Here is a 17,321-nt window from a genome sequence, read left to right as displayed (position 1 = left end):
TGTCGCCGCTGTTTATCATGAATATTCAAAACTGTGTTGCATTCCAAGACTGAGACATCAAACGTGCATTATCGGTGAGGAAATACACTCCACCATTGACAGGGTGCTCAACACTAAAGCTTGTTTTAAACTCTGGCTAATGCATGTACATTTCCTTTTTGGTCACCTATAGTGAAGGCAACCAGTGGTAAAATAGAAAGCCACTGTTTTGGGTGTGTTAACGTGCTGTTTAAAATTGGAGCGCTCTCATGTGCAGCTGAGCCACACAGTTTCCTCCACAGTAAAAAGGTGATTTATTTAGTGTTTGGGGGCCTGTCAGGCCAAGCACAAGATTTCACAGGGTGTAATTTGATCTTAAATTGCTTGGCTGCATACACTTTTCACAGCCAAGAAAGGGACACCCACACAGGTTTTTCAATAAAATGATGGCTGAGATGTCATTCCAACATAACCCAGAAGTTGTACATATGCAAACATACCCTATACAAACACTCATGTTAACACATTGCTATAAGTGCAAACATGTCGGCATGTAACACATACATAGAAGGGATGTCTCAAGTCTGATTTTCATCGTGTGCATAGTGTTATCACCTTTCCATCTCTTTCATTCATGTGCTGCCAAAAAATCAAAACAGACTGTATATTGCATTAAACCTGCAATAGCTAATATTTTAGCCCCATGGGAGCAGGGAAAAAAAAGCTGTAAACACAACATTGATCACATTACATTGATATAGTAAACCTGTTGCCTACAGTAGCATTCATTCATTACCTCTCTTTTGGGTTTCTGTTTTCTGGTGAAAGTAAATCCAATTTAAACTTCCCCTCTAGCTCCGTTGTTGGTCTATATTTTTAAGGATATATCTGGAACTTTAGCCGGTACATGCTACATTATAGCCTATATGTTCACCAGCTAACTTTTGATTTTCTGCTGTTTGGTGCTGGGCAGGTAGCGTACTTAAAAGCAGTAAGAGTAAACCAAAACTGTAAACCCGCGGGCAATAATGAGCTGAAAGATGCTAACAAGATGCTAGTGCCTCTGTGAGGTCTAGCCTACTCATGCAAAGCGGTGCTTTGAGCAAAATGCTTATGCTAGCATGCTCACAATAACAATGCTAACATGCTTATGTCCAGCAGCTATTGTTTACCATCATAGCTTAGTACATTAGCATGCTAACATTTGCTTATTAGCGTTAAACACGGAGGGCCTATACAGAGATGTAACCCAATACATTTTCAGGAATAACAACTAGGGTTGGGTACCGAAACTCGGTGCCAATAGGGAACCGGTGCCGACGTAAACGGTAGTAACGAGACCGAATAAGAACGAAAGTTTCGGTGCCTCATTTCGGTGCTCGACTTTACACTACACCTGACAGCATGTAACGTTAGCCTACCTTTAGCTAGCAGCTGGATTAATCACGGTTAAAATGCTGACAGCTAACGTTAAACAGTGTAAAGTGTGACTGTATTTCACTGTGGAGGACTTCTACAGCGGGATGTAACAGTCTGCGCAGCAGCTGCCGTTGTCGCAATTCATAGATATACAGTATGTTTATATGGTCGGAATTAAACAACACAGACGGTGCGTTCACTTGCAGGTGCCATTGTCGGAATTAAAAACAACACAGATTCACATAAAACAGGTAGCCTTGTGGTGCATTCACAGTAATTGTAAAATACCCTTTTCCCATCTGGGGTTCAACAGCAATTTACTGGTGAAATAAGTTATTGTTATAGTTATTACATTATTAAATCTTTAATTTTGACCATGGCTTTAGTAATAAACAAGTCACTGACTGTTGTTTACTACACTTATTTTTTCTTTATTGAAAAGTACCGGTTCAGGCACCGGCACCGTTTTAAAAGTATCGATTTAGCACCGGAATCGAAGAAAAAAAAAAACGATACCCAACCCTAATAACAACCAACACTCAATCTACAAACATTTTAATTTTATCGTTATTACAATTGCGTAAAACTACGATATGTACAATTGGTATAGGTCACATATTTCTGTGAGATCAGTAAGCCAAGCCCCAGCACATTATTTGATGCCTTCAGCCGGGTTTACTCCTCACAGTCCGATGCTCTCACATCACCTTCTACTTTGTCTCTCTCCGCCTGTCTTACTAAGTCTCTCTTTCCATAATGTCCTCTCCAGACACCAGTACACTTGAGGGGTTTAAGGTAATTGCACTCAGGGCTTCATCTTAGCGCTGCTCTCTCACATGTGGAATCATTAGCCAGGCTAACAATTACAGCCTGCTCTAGTAATTGATCAGAAAACTGTCTGGATGAGGTTAAAAGGTATTAAATATCACCACTTTCTTAATTTACTGCGCCTGTCAAATAAAAAAAAAAAGAAGGCAAACGACGAGTGAAAATGAGTCTTCAGCCTTTTCCCTCCCAGCTCAAATAATGACCCCCAATTAGAGTTCTTCTCTGTTACTATGCACTGCTCTAACGCAGGGCTGTTGGCCCTGTGGCTAATTTTGTGTACACAGGGTCATGAAGATTTTAATTTATCGTCTTGGCATTGTAGATGTGTGCAAGGGCTTGCTTTTGTGCATGTGTATATGCATCTGCGTGCACAGCGTGCATGTGCATGCATGCATTTGTGTGTTTTCTATTATTTTTCCACTTTACTTTCACCAAATCACCAATTCTAATGAGTTGCCACTGGCAATTATTGCCCACTTTAGCGCTGACCCTACAAGATGGGGGGGGGTCAGAGTGTGCTACTTTGTGCCTTTGTATGTATCAAAATGGGGAGGTAACATTATGAAAATGTGCAAAACTAAACACAAGATGTTCATTGTGGCCTAAGTGGTCCATTATGTGCACAAATCTCCCTTTGCATATATGCTACTATAGCACCCTTTGTACTTTTATTTAAAAAATTACTTGTTAGATGTTAAAACACAAATATAAATCATATCAGATACCATAGAGAGTTCTATTTTTGATTTTTCCACTTTCTTTAGATCGTTAGTATGATACAGCAAATTAGGGAATGTGTTTTTTTTTTCACTTACTAATGCAAAAACTGTATCAGATCCCACAAACATAATCTCTTTGTCAACATGAGGACAGGCCAAATTGTCCCCATTCTGCAAGAGATAGAATCTTTGTATCCTTTTGAGGATTTTTGTTCTTAAAAAATACTGAACAAAAAGACCACAGAGACAAAGACCCTTGATAACAACGTCAACACCTTTGCATGTCTGCTAATTCCTCTTTACCTCTATTAAACAACCAGCCTCAACCAATCCTTAACATCTCTCCCTGTTTCTCTCTCTCTCTCAGTAAGGATAGCTGACAATGATAGGCAGACAGGGTGAGGTGGAGGAGGTGATAGGAGGAAGACGAGGGAGGGATGGAGGGATAGAGGGTAACAGCAGGGGACAGCAGGGCTAGCAGGGTGAGCGACGCTCGGTGCCTCTCGAATCAGGTCCATTTTTTCATTAGCTCATATCCTTGCCAGGCTTTACAGCTGGCTGATCAGCAATCAGCGGCCGTTTGTTTCAATCAGGCAGAACCTCCACTGTTACAGACAGGGCCAGATTACCTAGATAGGGAACAAGGGAGGGATGAAGAGGAAGGGAGAGGAAGAAGAAGGCGAGGGGTGGGGATGGGAGGCAGTGGGGGGGTGGGGGTAGGTAAAGAGGGATTTACCTTGCCTTCACAGAGATGAAAGGGGGTGAAGCTGGGGACATGCAAATACAAAATGTACAAAATGGAGAGCAAGTCAGTTGCAACTGTAGGGGTTTGAACAATAGAGTGAAGTGTACTGGAAATGAGAAATCGCTCCCAGTTGCTGCAGAAACAATGGAGTGAGGCTAATTTTATTTCAGCGCTGCAACTTGTATGCCGTAAAAACTTAAGGGAGAAAAAAGGAAAAGTCAAATGATTGGTACAATGCAAAACAAGTCTTTCCAGTGAGGTCTTTATTTTTTTGTGAAACAAGCGAAAAGAATCTGTCATCAGGCAAGATAGAGCCGAGAATTTCACTTGTTTTACTGCGTGAGAACCTAGTGGAGAAATCTGTATATTCTGCCCCGTTTCAAGATATCGTGCCATGGTTTAAAACAAAACTCCTGTGAAAGGTGAAACTGCATTAGTAACAAAAGGAATTATCTCATCACTGCTGTCTAAATTACCTTCTCCTGTTTAAGAAAAATAAGACTTTAAAATTAGATTTGAGATTAAAAAGCCGTGAACCATCACCTTATCGTGGTGGAGAGGTTTGTGTGTCTCTGTGAACCTGAGGGCTGTGTTGTCTGGAGCTTTGTGCTCCTGGTAGGGTCTCCCAAGGCAAAGTGGTCTCAGGTGAGGGGCCAGACAAAGAATGGTTCAAAAACCCCAATGAAAAAGCTAAGCAGAGATGGAGTGACCCTGCCCGGAGGAAGCCCGGGGCCCCCGTCTGGAGCCAGGCCCAGACGGTGGGCTCGTCGGCGAGCGCCTGGTGGCCGGGTTTGCCACGGAGCCCGGCCGGGCACAGCCCGAACAAGCTACGTGGCAACTCCCTCTCCATTCCATGGGCCCACCACCTGTGGGAGGAACCGTTGGGGTCGGGTGCGATGCCACATGGGTGGCAGTGAAGGTCAGGGGCCTCGACGGACCAGACCCGGGCAGCAGACGCTGGCTCTGGGGACGTGGAACGTCACCTCTCTGTGGGGGAAGGAGCCGGAACTGGTGCGGGAGGTGGAGCGCCACGGTTAGATCTGGTGGGGCTTACCTCTCACGCACAGTCTCGGTTCTGGAACCATACTCCTGGATAGGGGTTGGACTCTTTTCTTCTCCGGAGTTGCCCCAGGGTGAGGCGCCGGGCGGGTGTGGGGATACTCACAAGCCCCGGCTGGCGCCGCTGTGTTGGAGTTTACCCGGTGGACGAGAGGGTCGCCTCCCCACGCCTGCGGGTTGTGGGAAAACTCTGACTGTTGTTTGTGCATATGCACCAAACAGGAGTTCGGAGTATTCGGCCTTCTTGGAGACCTTGACTGGAGTCCTGCATGGGGCTCCAGTGGGGGACTCCATTGTTCTGCTGGGGGGACTTCAACGCACACGTGGGCAATGATGGAGACACCTGAGAGGCGTGATTGGGAGGAACGGCCTCCCTGATCTAAACCAGAGTGGTTGTTTGTTGTTGGACTTCTGTGCTAGTCATGGATTGTCTATAACGAACACCATGTTCGAACATAGGGATGCTCATAAGTGTACCTGGTACCAGAGAACCCTAGGCCGAAGGTCAATGATCGATTTCATAATCGTTTCATCTGATCTGAGGCCGTATGTTTTGGACACTCGGGTGAAGAGAGGGGCAGAGCTGTCAACCGATCACCATCTGGTGGTGAGTTGGGTCAGAGGGTGGGGAAGACTCTGGACAGACCTGGTAAGCCCAAACGTGTAGTGCGGGTAAATTGGGAACGTCTGGAGGAGGCCCCTGTCCAACAGACTTTCAACTCACACCTCCGGGCGGAGCTTTTCGTGCATCCCTGTGGAGGCTGGGGCATTGAACCCGAGTGGACAATGTTCAAAGTTTCCATTGCTGAAGCTGCAGCGAGGAGCTGTGGTCTTAGGGTCTTAGGTGCCTCAAGGGGCGGTAACCCACGAACACCGTGGTGGACAACGGTGGTCAGGGAAGCCGTCCGACTGAAGAAGGAGTCTTTCCGGGATATGTTATCCCGGAGGACTCGGAGGCAGTTGCAGGGTACCGAAGGGGCCGAAGGGCTGCAGCCTCTGCCGTGAAAGAGGCAAAGCAGCGGGTGTGGGAGAAGTTTGGAGAAGACATGGAGAAGGACTTTCGGTCGGCACCAAAGTGCTTCTGGAAAACTGTTCGCCACCTCAGGAGGAGGAAGCGGGGAACCATCCAAGCTGTGTACAGTAAGGATGGACACTGTTGACCTCAACTGAGGAGGTAATAGGGCGGTGGAAGGAGCACTTTGAGGAACTCCTGAATCCGACTAATACGCCCTCTATGTTAGAGGCAGAGCTGGAGGATAATGGGGGATTGTCGCCGATTTCCCAGGCGGAAGTCACTGATGTAGTCAAACAACTACACAGTGGCAAAGCCCCGGGATTGATGAGATCCGTCCAGAAATGCTCAAGGCTCTGGGTGTGGAGGGGCTGTCCTGGTTGACACGCCTTTTCAACATTGCGTGGAAGTCTGGGGACGGTGCCAAAGGAGTGGCAGACTGGGGTGGTGGTTCCCCTTTTAAAAAAGGGGGACCAGAGGGGTGTGCCAATTATAGGGGTATCACACTTCTCAGCCTCCCTGGTAAAGTCTACTCCAAGGTGCTGGAAAGGAGGGTTCGGCCGATAGTCGAACCTCGGGTTGAGGAGGAACAATGCGGATTCCGTCCTGGTCGTGGAACAACGGACCAGCTCTTCACTCGCAAGGATCCTGGAGGGAGCCTGGGAGTATGCCCAACCGGGTCTACATGTGTTTTGTGGATTTGGAGAAGGCGTATGACCGGGTCCCCGGGAGATACTGTGGGAGGTGCTGCGGGAGTATGGGGTGAGGGGGTCTCTTCTCAGGGCCATCCAATCTCTGTACAACCAAAGCGAGAGCTGTGTCCGGGTTCTCGTAGTAAGTCGGACTCTTTTCAGGTGAGGGTTGGCCTCCGCCAGGGCTGCGCTTTGTCACCAATCCTGTTTGTAGTATTTATGGACAGGATATCGAGGCGTAGTCGGGGTGGGGGGGGTTGCAGTTTGGTGGGCTGGGGATCTCATCGCTGCTCTTTGCAGATGATGTGGTCCTGATGGCATCATCGGCCTGCGACCTTCAGCACTCACTGGATCGGTTCGCAACCGAGTGTGAAGCGGTTGGGATGAGGATCAGCACCTCTAAATCTGAGGCCATGGTTCTCAGCAGGAAACCGATGGAATGCCTTCTCCAGGTAGGGAATGAGTCCTTACCCCAAGTGAAGGAGTTCAAGTACCTTGGGGTTGTGTTCGCGAGTGAGGGGACAATGGAGCGGGAGATTGGTCGGAGAATCGGCGCAGCGGGGTGCGGTATTGCATTCAATCTATCGCACCGTTAGGACGAAAAGAGAGCTTAGCCAGAAGGCAAAGCTCTCGATCTACCGGTCAGTTTTCGTTCCTACCCTCACCTATGGTCATGAAGGCTGGGTCATGACCGAAAGAACGAGATCCAGGGTACAAGCGGCTGAAATGGGTTTCCTCAGGAGGGTGGCTGGCGTCTCCCTTAGAGATAGGGTGAGAAGCTCAGTCATCCGTGAGGAGCTCGGAGTAGAGCCGCTGCTCCTTTGCGTCGAAAGGAGCCAGTTGAGGTGGTTCGGGCATCTGGTAAGGATGCCCCCTGGGCGCCTCCCTAGGGAGGTGTTCCAGGCACGTCCAGCTGGGAGGAGGCCTCGGGGAAGACCCAGGACTAGGTGGAGGGATTATATCTCCAACCTGGCCTGGGAACGCATCAAGGATCCCCAGTCGGAGCTGGTTAATGTTGCTCGGGAAAGGGAAGTTTGGGGTCCCCTGCTGGAGCTGCTCCCCCCGCGACCCGACACCGGATAAGCGGACGAAGATGGATGGATGGATGGATGGAGATTAAAAAGACTTATTTAAGAGTGAAGCGCTTTCTTTTGGGGTTTTTTTTTTGCAGTGAGGGGAAGCATGAGGAAATAAAGAGAAATGAGAATCTCTCTCTCATTCCTCTTCCAGTCACCCAGCCAGCCTCTCAGTGTTGAAAGGAGGGAGTGAAAAAGATGAGAATGAGGGATGATTTAAGGGGGAAAGCCAGCACCGTGCCCAGGGAGGCCTTGTGCCTACTGAGCGTGCCCAATGAGTGGCGGAGACTGAGGCGTGTTGGATCTATAAGCAAAGTATTTATCCTGCCAGAGACCCTGAAAGATTAGCCTCCGCAATGGTGATTTATCCCGACACACAGCTATCCTTTACCTTATACTACAGAGTCTCTCTCTCTCTCCCTCTCTCTCTCTCCCTCTCTCTCCCTCCCCCCCTGTGGATTGTGTCTGTCAGTGGGCCCTGATGCCCAGTTAGCCTCCAGCTATGATATTTGATCATAGTAACTACTGACTCTGTCACCTCCATTTCTTTTCTGTTTAGATACATTATATATAAGGCTGCTGAGACTTGGATGTATGGTGGATAGGGTAGGAATCATATGGAGATGTATTAAAACAAGTCTGATGAATAGAGAAGCGTCAGCGTCTGACAACTGGGATGAAGGTTTATTTAGCTTCTTGACAAGCTGGTTGTCTCTCTGTATAAACACGACAGTATGGAATATATCACAGTAATCAGATTTATGAGATGTTATTAAAGTGTAGTTATATAAAACCAAGACTAGAGTCAGTCACAGACAGATTCTGCCAATGCTTTGAGGGGCGGGGGCTGATATTGCCATATTTGAAGGCCTTGTCATATTAGCATTTGAAACAGCCAAATGTTGACACAAATTTGTGCGTCGAGTTTGTGCTGACCTCGGAGTTTCCGTAGTCCATTTGTAGTCCAAGTCCAGGTAAACAGTCCGTGTGGAGAACAAAAGAGGCGGAACACATAGGCCAAAATGCAGATTTTGCCTTTTCTCAGCTTCATTAAAACACGTAGCTTCATTTATACGCAGATATCTGTTTATAGAGAATAGTCAAAATGTCCAACAAAAAGTATCCACTCGGACTGTAAAACAATGGCCGGTGCAACCCGTTGTCCGGATACACCAGAACCCCAGAAATATTGTTCGTTGCCCCTCAGAAGCAATCGTCGTCAGACCGATAGCTGATGGGTTCTGAGATTGGCTGAGCGAATAATTTCCCTGTGCCACTTTGTGGAGTGACCGGACCTTTCTTTACACTTATTTCCAGTCAATGTTTTATCAAACTACAGTAAACGCATCACATGTATAAAATCAGTCCCGGGTGATACTAACCGTGTCATATCTCTTTTTTTTTTTTTTTACATGAAGTCAACGTCAGCGATCTTTTGTCGAATGTCAGATTCGGTTGAACATCTGAGCATGTGCGAGCATATTGTCAAGTCTTATGGTTGTCAACAGGGCATTACGCGGCTGTTGCGAGTAACAGCCAGTGGGTTGTGGCCGATCAATGTAGCTCCCCCCACCACCCCCCGCGGTGCATCGCTGATGTAAGTGGCAGGGCTCAGACAAATACAGTGTGACAGCTAAAAGCAGCAGACAAGTTGGGACATTATGCTAATTATGAGATGTCATTACATCTTTAAGGGAATGGCTGCTGGGCTCAAAGAGAGAGGAAGGAGGATGTCGGCAGGAGCCATATCAACACAAGCTCAATCCATTAGATGCCCCACTACATACACCTCCCCCCACCCCCCCATTCCCTCTTTAACATCTCACCCTTGACACCAGCACCCTACAGCCCTGTAATTGTCTAGTCTGACCCAGTTATGTAAACTCACCGGTGCTTTGACACATCATCTCAAGGCATCACCTCGACAGGTAATGATGAAGACTGTTACTAATGAAGGCAAGCATGTAATTGACACCTTCTTGGTTTTTAACGTCATTATGTTATTACACAAATAGTTGTATCCAAAGCTGCGCGCACTCAAACATACTGCACACGACAATACCCATGATCCTCAGCATTGTAGCATACTCTTTAGAATAACTTCGACCCTTAAACTAAAACTGTACAAACAAGGTAAAAATACAAATATGTAGTAATGATAAATACAGCCATCGCATCTGATGCTAAAATTTGCAGCTTATGTTAAAAAAATAAAGCACCTACAGTATATTTGGACTTCACCTTGTCTGAAAGCACTAGTTTTTACAGAAAAGAGGCACTAGGTAGAATGAAGAAAATATGTTGATCTTAATATAGATAGATAGATTAGATAGATTAGATAGATAGAAAGTGTGTGCTTTCACCCGCCATTTAATGGCTTTATGAAATGAGTGTTGGTGGTCCTCACTGTGAGGTCACTGAAAATGACCTGTCACAGCAGAGTGTCAGCTTAAAAGGTCCCATGGCATGAAAATTTCACTTTATGAGGTTTTTTAACATTAATATGTGTTCCCCCAGCCTGCCTATGGTCCCCCAGTGGCTAGAAACGGTGATAGGTGTAAACCGAGCCCTGGGTATCCTGCTCTGACTTTGAGAAAATGAAAGCTCAGATGGGCCGATCTGGAATCTTCTCCTTATGAGGTCATAAGGAGCAAGGTTACCTCCCCTTTCTCTGCTTTGCCCGCCCAGAGAATTTGGCCCACCCATGAGAGAGAGAGAGACATCATGGCTTGCAAACGAGGAAAGTGGCAGTTGGTCAAGGCCACAAAATGAAATATCTGTCAAGTATGACTTAGATATGCTTTGATGTCCAACTAAAGATGTCCTACTGTGAAATTTTGAAGGGCCAAATTAGAGTATACACTACCATGGGTGTTGATACTGCCATTGCTGTGTCGCTGAGGCCAATGAGAAAATATCTGATATTTCCTCCCACAGTGACAACAGGTAGAGTGGGTAATCAGCAACAGCAAAAGCCTTCACACACACAAACACACACACACGGACTATCACATTCACACTCAGCCAGAGAGCATTCATCTCTCACTAATCTAACCACAGGGATCCCCCACACTTTTTGCCCCTAATAGCAGGAGCTGTCAATATGGACAAGGTTAGTGAACCCAGGGCCATAACAAGCCAGACCCCCGCCACCTGCCATACGCACAAACACAACACATACACAATAAATACCCTGCCTGGGCTTGCACACTGCCTGGACTCCATCGCATACATGAACATCATGTGTATGAGTTGGGAAAAGTAGACAAAATAGCACTGAACGTGTGCACTGTTCACGCCTTAATACACCTCAGTCTGGCGCTAATTTAATTTTATCCATTATATTCCAGGCTCCACAGTGGTATAAGGCACAACATGGCATATAATTAACCATCCATTTTCAATGGCATATTATTATATGGATGTTATCACCAGGCTTCTATCAGGGGACTTGTATTGATGAGCTCAATACGCTCATCTGGAGCAAAAATCTGAATGTACAGAGGAAGTGCATGTGTTTTCTCGGCCTATAACTGAGATTAAATTAGAGAAAAATCCAAAGTCAAAAGAAGTAGAATCATCATGCCGATAATAGGATTATTGTTTGTTGTTTGTTTGTTATGGATGGCGGATTAAAAAGAAAACCAGGGTTAAACGCAGGGAAGATTAGCACAGGCTGCGTAGTTATCGCCCTGCCGTTTCATAAAATTAGCAAACGCAACAGACTGAGAGCTCATTTGCATGGGGAGATAACGCTGGCATTGTTGTACGAGTGTTGCTGCTAATTAGAGGTTGTGTGAATACTGTTATGATGAATTAAACCCTTCATCATTAACACTGAGAAAACTCACAAATGATTGGACAGAGGGGGGAATAGCTGAAACAGGAGCTTGACAGAGTATTTACAGGGTGTCAAGCTGACTGACATCCCAAAAAAAAAAGTGTCAAGGGAGGGACGGCTTTCCTTTCCGAATATTATCAAAGTCAGTAAAGCACCAGATTGAAATATTATGGGTTTTAATGAGACTTGGGGGGTGTGACCTGCTTCTGTGCGATGGTTTGTGTGCGTGTGCCTTCTGCGTGTGATGTGATTGGTGCGTGTGTGGGTGTACACTTCGGAGTGTGTGCGTGTGAGATGTGTATATGCGTTTCTGTACCATACAGTATGTGTGTTTGCTTTATCTAAAGTGGTTAATTAAATAGGAGAGTGGAATTGTCATTTAGTTTTAATTATGTGCCATAAATGAGGAGAGCAGCCGGCCTGCTCTCCCTCTATGAACTGGTCCTTCAAAAACATCAGTGAATAAAACCTAATATACGGTTCAGTTCTGAAGTTATGCAATCTGACAAGGGTGGGGGGGGGCGAGGAGGAGTGGAGAGCGGGGATGTAGCGTGGGGGGGGGGTAAAAAGGAAGACGGTGCTAATTAAAGTCAGCTCTCTGTCAGTTCTGGTGGATAAACACTTCAAGAAGCTTTGCAGATAGACGAGAGATGCCTTTGTGTCAGGGAAATCTCTCTTACGTGGAAACGTACTCCGCAAAGGGTGACAATCCCCAGGGAGAAAGCGTCTGATAAGGACCTTGTCTCAGTTTTTTAAAAGCCAGAACAGGCCTCATTAAGGACCAAAGTCATATAGATATGCCCTTCGTCTAGCTTCTATAGCCAGAAACAACAAAAATTGGAAAATGGAAACACTTGGACTGACAATAAATTTGAGCTGTTTTTGTGACTTCCAAATGATGATCACTAACTGATTTGATTAACTATAAAATACTGTGTAGAAATCTTTTTGTCTGGCTTCTACAAATAATAATTAGCACTTACTTAACAGAGAGCTAACAAAGTGCTTTCCATTTGCTTAATATGCCTTCTAAAAGCATTTACATTACATGTGTTTCTAGCAACATGTAGCAACTGTACAAGAGGCGCTTTATGCCTAATAATCACTTCATGAACTAGTACAACATGCGCCAACAGTGTGTAAACTGCAAACTTATTTTAAGCTCTGATGTTTCAAGACAAAAGCATTGTTGGAATGAAAGACTAATGGCATCATAATTCTTCAAAAGGTGAAATTTCACACAATCACTATGTTCACAGGGCTCAACGGTAACTTTTCAAAGTGGTTGCCGGCTTGGCAACCAGGCATCAGCTTTTGGTTGCCGAAATTGACAATACGGTTGCAATTGCCACCGCCTATATTTGGAGCAATTAATTTCTTATGTAACTATACCACACGTTGTTAATAATGAAACAATGAGATAATCGCTTGCATTATAATTTCCCATGCCTCTAAAATAAGGCTGCAACCGATCACAAAACTCACGGTTCGGATCACGGTTTTGAGTCACGGATCGAGTCCATTTTCTAATCCAACCAAAATAGGGGGGAATTTAAATGATTATTAAAAATTCTATAATAACTTTAACAATAATTCCTTCTTTCACCAGTAAACTGCTGTTCAAGACAAAAGCAGATGAGAAAATGGTATTTAACAATAACAATGAATGCACCACGAGGTTTACCAGTTTTAAGTAAATGTAACATTTAGTCCCGTCTGTGACAGCAGCAGTGACCATAGTGCTAGTTTGTGTCTGTTAGCTCATAGCTTTAGCGGCAGAGCGTTGTACGTCCTCTACAGTGAAATACAGTCACACCATTTAACTGTCTGCATTTTAACCGTGTTTAATCCAGTTACTACTGTAGCTAGCGGTAGGCTAACGTTACCTGCTGCCAAGTGTAACAAGTTATTAGTGTTAACTAGCGTTACATGCAGCGATGTGTCTGTTGCCTCTAACGTCTGTTTCAGAGCATCAGAGAGCAGCGCAGACATTTAAGTGGCACCGTAATGAGGCACAGAAATCCACGTTTCTATTCCGTCCGGTAGACGGCAAACACGCGCGAGCGTGCTAAGCGGTCACACAACAGCTGAAATGTTGTGTTGCGCACAAACTTAGTGTTTTAACTTTACGGAGACAACCAAATTAAATATTGACTTCTTTTGAAATAAGATTTTCCAGTTTTGTAAGTTTTAATTTGTTTTTTATATTTACAAAAAATATATATTGAACAGGCAGTTGCCAAAGGGGGCAAACAGAGGCCACGAAATGGTTGCCAATTGACTCAATCTGGTTACCAAGGGCAAATGGGCAACCGTTACTGTCGAGCCCTGGTTCATTGTTAATAATGTAACCCCTTCCTGGCGTTGGAAGTATAACATTAGATGAGGTTATTAATGTTTTACTGAACAGGATCCTGAGTGCTTAGCAGTTGATGGTGAACTGACTGAATCTCCCTTTTAGGGCTGGATCAGAACGGCACTGAAATCATTCTTAAAAAAGGAAGATGTGTTCAGAGTTTTGCTGACTGGATACGGCAGAAGTTTAATCTATCAACTAACTCTGTCAACTAGCTCCGTTGATCTGGTTGGTTGTAACGCTATCCTATTGCGTGCAGAGGGAATTTGAAAGACAACCGTTTATCCCGCCCCTCAGATTGAGCCCGGTCAATGGTGAGTTCCCAGACCCAACATCTTGATGTGGGTCTGGCTTGTCAGGCTAGATCTCAATGCTAGATGGGAGGAATTCATATACGCTGGCAGATGTGTCAAAAGTATTCACATTCATTACTCAAGTAGAAGTATAGATACTAGGGTTTGAAAAGACTTCTGTAGAAGTTGAAGTATCAACTCAAGCTTTTTACTCAAGTAAAAGTATAAAAGTACTTGTTTCAAAACTACTTAAAGTTTAAAAGTAAAAGTAATGCAAGGGGAAAAAAATGCCATTAAGGACAAAAGCTTAGCCCGCCCCACAGGGGCCTATAGCGCACTACCCAACCTCCACAAAAAAGGAAGCACCTTGTTCAATTGCATTTGTCTGTTAAAAAATATAAAACAATAAAAAGTTGATCTTAAAAAAAAAGGGAGCACAAGGCGACATTAAAGAATGGCTTGTGTATTGCTAAGGCCACAGGGTCAAAATTAAATGATTTATTAAAAATGTAATAACAATAACTTATTTCATGCTGAGTCTGTGGCAGCTACAGTCTGGACAATCCTACAGTTCACTTTAACATGAAATATATTTCCTCCACAATCAACAGTCAATGAAATTATAATTGTGGGTTTAACCAGTTCAACCTTTTTTTAATGCTCAGAATTTATACCAACCGTCAGGGCCCTTACATTGGTGCACATATGACTCAATCAATCCTCAGATGCTGTAATTGAGCACGACGCTGAAGTTGGCATCCGATTCGCAGCTTCCGATTCGGGCAGCTAATGGGAAATTTAAGGGACACTTCTGATTCACAGCGTGTAGACCACATTAGACCAGGTGCAGATCCAAAACCACTGTACCTAGACTTGTCAAATCTGGACTAACTTATTCTAGAGAGGTTAAAGATTGTTAAAAACCCAGTTTCAGATTTGTGAAAAGTTTATTCTATTTGTGAAAATGCAATAAAAGGGAGATTTTACTGTTTTTTTCATATGTTTTACACATTAGACCAGGTCCAGATCCAAAACCACTACACTTAGACTTGTCAAATCTGGACTAAGTTATCCTAGAGAGGCTATGTGGTCCAATGTAGTCTACATGTGAAAAAAAACTACAACAAAAAAACTGTAAAATCTCCCTTTATTGCATTTTCATAATAATAAAACTTTCACAAATCTGAAACTGTGTTTTTAAGAATCTTTTTCCTCTTTAGAATGAGTTAGTCCAGATTTGACAAGTCTAGGTACAGTGGTTTTGGATCTGGACCTGGTTCAATGTGGTCTACAAACAAAACAAAAGAAAAACAGTAACATCTCCCTTTATTGCATTTTCATAATAATAAAAGTTTCACAAATCTTAAACTGTGTTTTTAACAATCTTTAGCCTCTCTAAGATAATTTAGTCCAGATTTGACAAGTCTAGAGGTAGTGATTTTGGATCTGGACCTGGTCTAATGTGGTCTACACGCTGTGAATCTGAAACTGCCGAATCGGAAGCTGCGAATCGGATGCCAACTTCAGCGTCGTGTAATGGAGTGGTGTCTGAAAAAAAACACAGCGGTTACTCACGTATTCGATCCGCGATGAAGGAGAAGAAGAAATCCGCAATCCGCCTGTGTGGCAACGCAGGTCCGGGGGCGGAGTCCCTCCCAACGCAGCAGCCACAGCGGCTAACTAACACTGTCCTCCAGCGAAGTCCTCCGTCTCTCCCGGTCCTCGGTGAAAGCTGCGGCTGGCGTTTACAGCTGACTGTCTCTGCCGACGGTGCTAGCTTACGTCCACGTTTTACAGTTAACACTTCTCCAAAGCTAGCTAGCTAGCTAGTGAAAACAACAAACAAGGCTAGCTAGCTAACCTTGCTGCAGTTCACTTAAAACTTTAGGATAATAAGTTATCAAACTGCAAGTGGCACACGACTGCTGCCAAATGATACTTGTGCCAATACTTTGGAAGTACTTCAGTCTACTAACATCAGTCACCTCGACTTATCTCTGCTTCGCTCATCACATGCTTCTCTCTCCAATGTAGTGCTCTACATGTCGTCTCAGACTTCCTCGTTTTTCTTACGCTCCCACATCGTGATCTCTGATTGGCTTAGATTACCCAATCAGAAAATACATTTATTGCATTTACCCATATATGAAATAAAACACATTTTTTTTTCATGTATTTAGCTGAATGAAATAAACACTTTTGTATTTATGTATCTATATTTCTGTAGGTCCCTACAATAAACATGACTAAGAGTCTACAGCTATGGTTATGAATCTGAGGGGCTGTACATATTCATTTCGCCAGGATGTCCGTCACGCTTTCTTTGTGTTAGAATTTTAAAACTCCGGTGGATTTGTGAGGACTATCTGGTTAACTGCTCCTCAGATCTCTGCAGGGTAAATCCAGACAGCTAGCTAAACTATCTGTCCAATCTGAGTTTTCTGTTGCACAACAAAAACAACTTTTGACCGTACACATGTTCCACCAAAACAAGTTCCTTTCCAGGCTATTTAGCAGAGGCGCGTTGCTCCGAACGGCGCCTAGCGCCGCCCAAGACGATTGTGATTGGTTTTAGGAAATGCCAATAAACCAGACCGCGTTTTTCTCCCAACCCGGAATGTTGTGTGGACTAGCCAGACCCTCCTCCGCAGCGCTGTGGAGGAAGGTCTGGCAATGTGAGACTAGCACTACGTAAACCCAAACTGATTTTGTAAATGTTTAGAAGTGTATCAGTAAAAGACACTGGTGCTAAACTACGTTGGGGTCATTGGCAGCAGTGTGTGCAGTGGTTGGATCATGGCTACATCCTGTGTAACTCTCTTTCTAATAATGCTTAAATGAGCAACTCTTCAAGTGTAACCAAATATAAAAAAAATGTCTACGCCACACACCATCTGAGGTTAATGGCAAAGTAACCTCTTTCATTTTGCCAGCCATTGATCCTGTGCTCATGTGTCTGCTTCGCTTTGCTGATGTTATTGTGTTACTTCCTGGTCAGCAGATACAGCCGGGGCCCCTGTTCTAGTAGATGTTGGTTGAGGGATGAAATGAGCGGCTGCTGCAGCTCCGAGGGGCCCCGTGCCTCCAGGCGAAGCTGACCCTGTCGTCCCCCTACGACTGTCTGCGAAGAAGGGGTGATCCTCGCCTCGGGCTACAAACATACATAGGGGGGATGGATAGAGGGAGGAAGAGAGGGGGGGACTGCATGTCTTAATTTGCCTGTTTTGTCACTAAATTTAAAAAAGGGAGCTGCTCCGAACTATAACATTTCACACAGTGTTTAATCCCACTCTGTCATGGCA

The 17,321-nt window shown here is 44.7% G+C and overlaps 1 long non-coding RNA gene across 1 annotated transcript in view; it reads right to left on the bottom strand.

Moving 5' to 3' along the window:
• LOC114556510 (uncharacterized) overlaps positions 1-16,007 on the bottom strand; it is a 43,242-nt gene extending 27,235 nt beyond the window's left edge. Inside the window, exon 1 of the long non-coding RNA XR_003692697.1 lies at positions 15,595-16,007. This is a non-coding gene — a long non-coding RNA (uncharacterized LOC114556510). The remainder of the gene's footprint in view (positions 1-15,594) is intronic.
• Between the last annotated feature and the right edge of the window lie 1,314 nt (positions 16,008-17,321).

The sequence above is a fragment of the Perca flavescens genome, chromosome 6 (genome assembly GCF_004354835.1).
Source record: "Perca flavescens isolate YP-PL-M2 chromosome 6, PFLA_1.0, whole genome shotgun sequence".
NCBI classification, from domain to species: Eukaryota; Metazoa; Chordata; class Actinopteri; order Perciformes; family Percidae; genus Perca; species Perca flavescens.
Note: the sequence above shows the minus strand (reverse complement) of the source record. Positions and strands in the feature narration are given on the sequence as shown.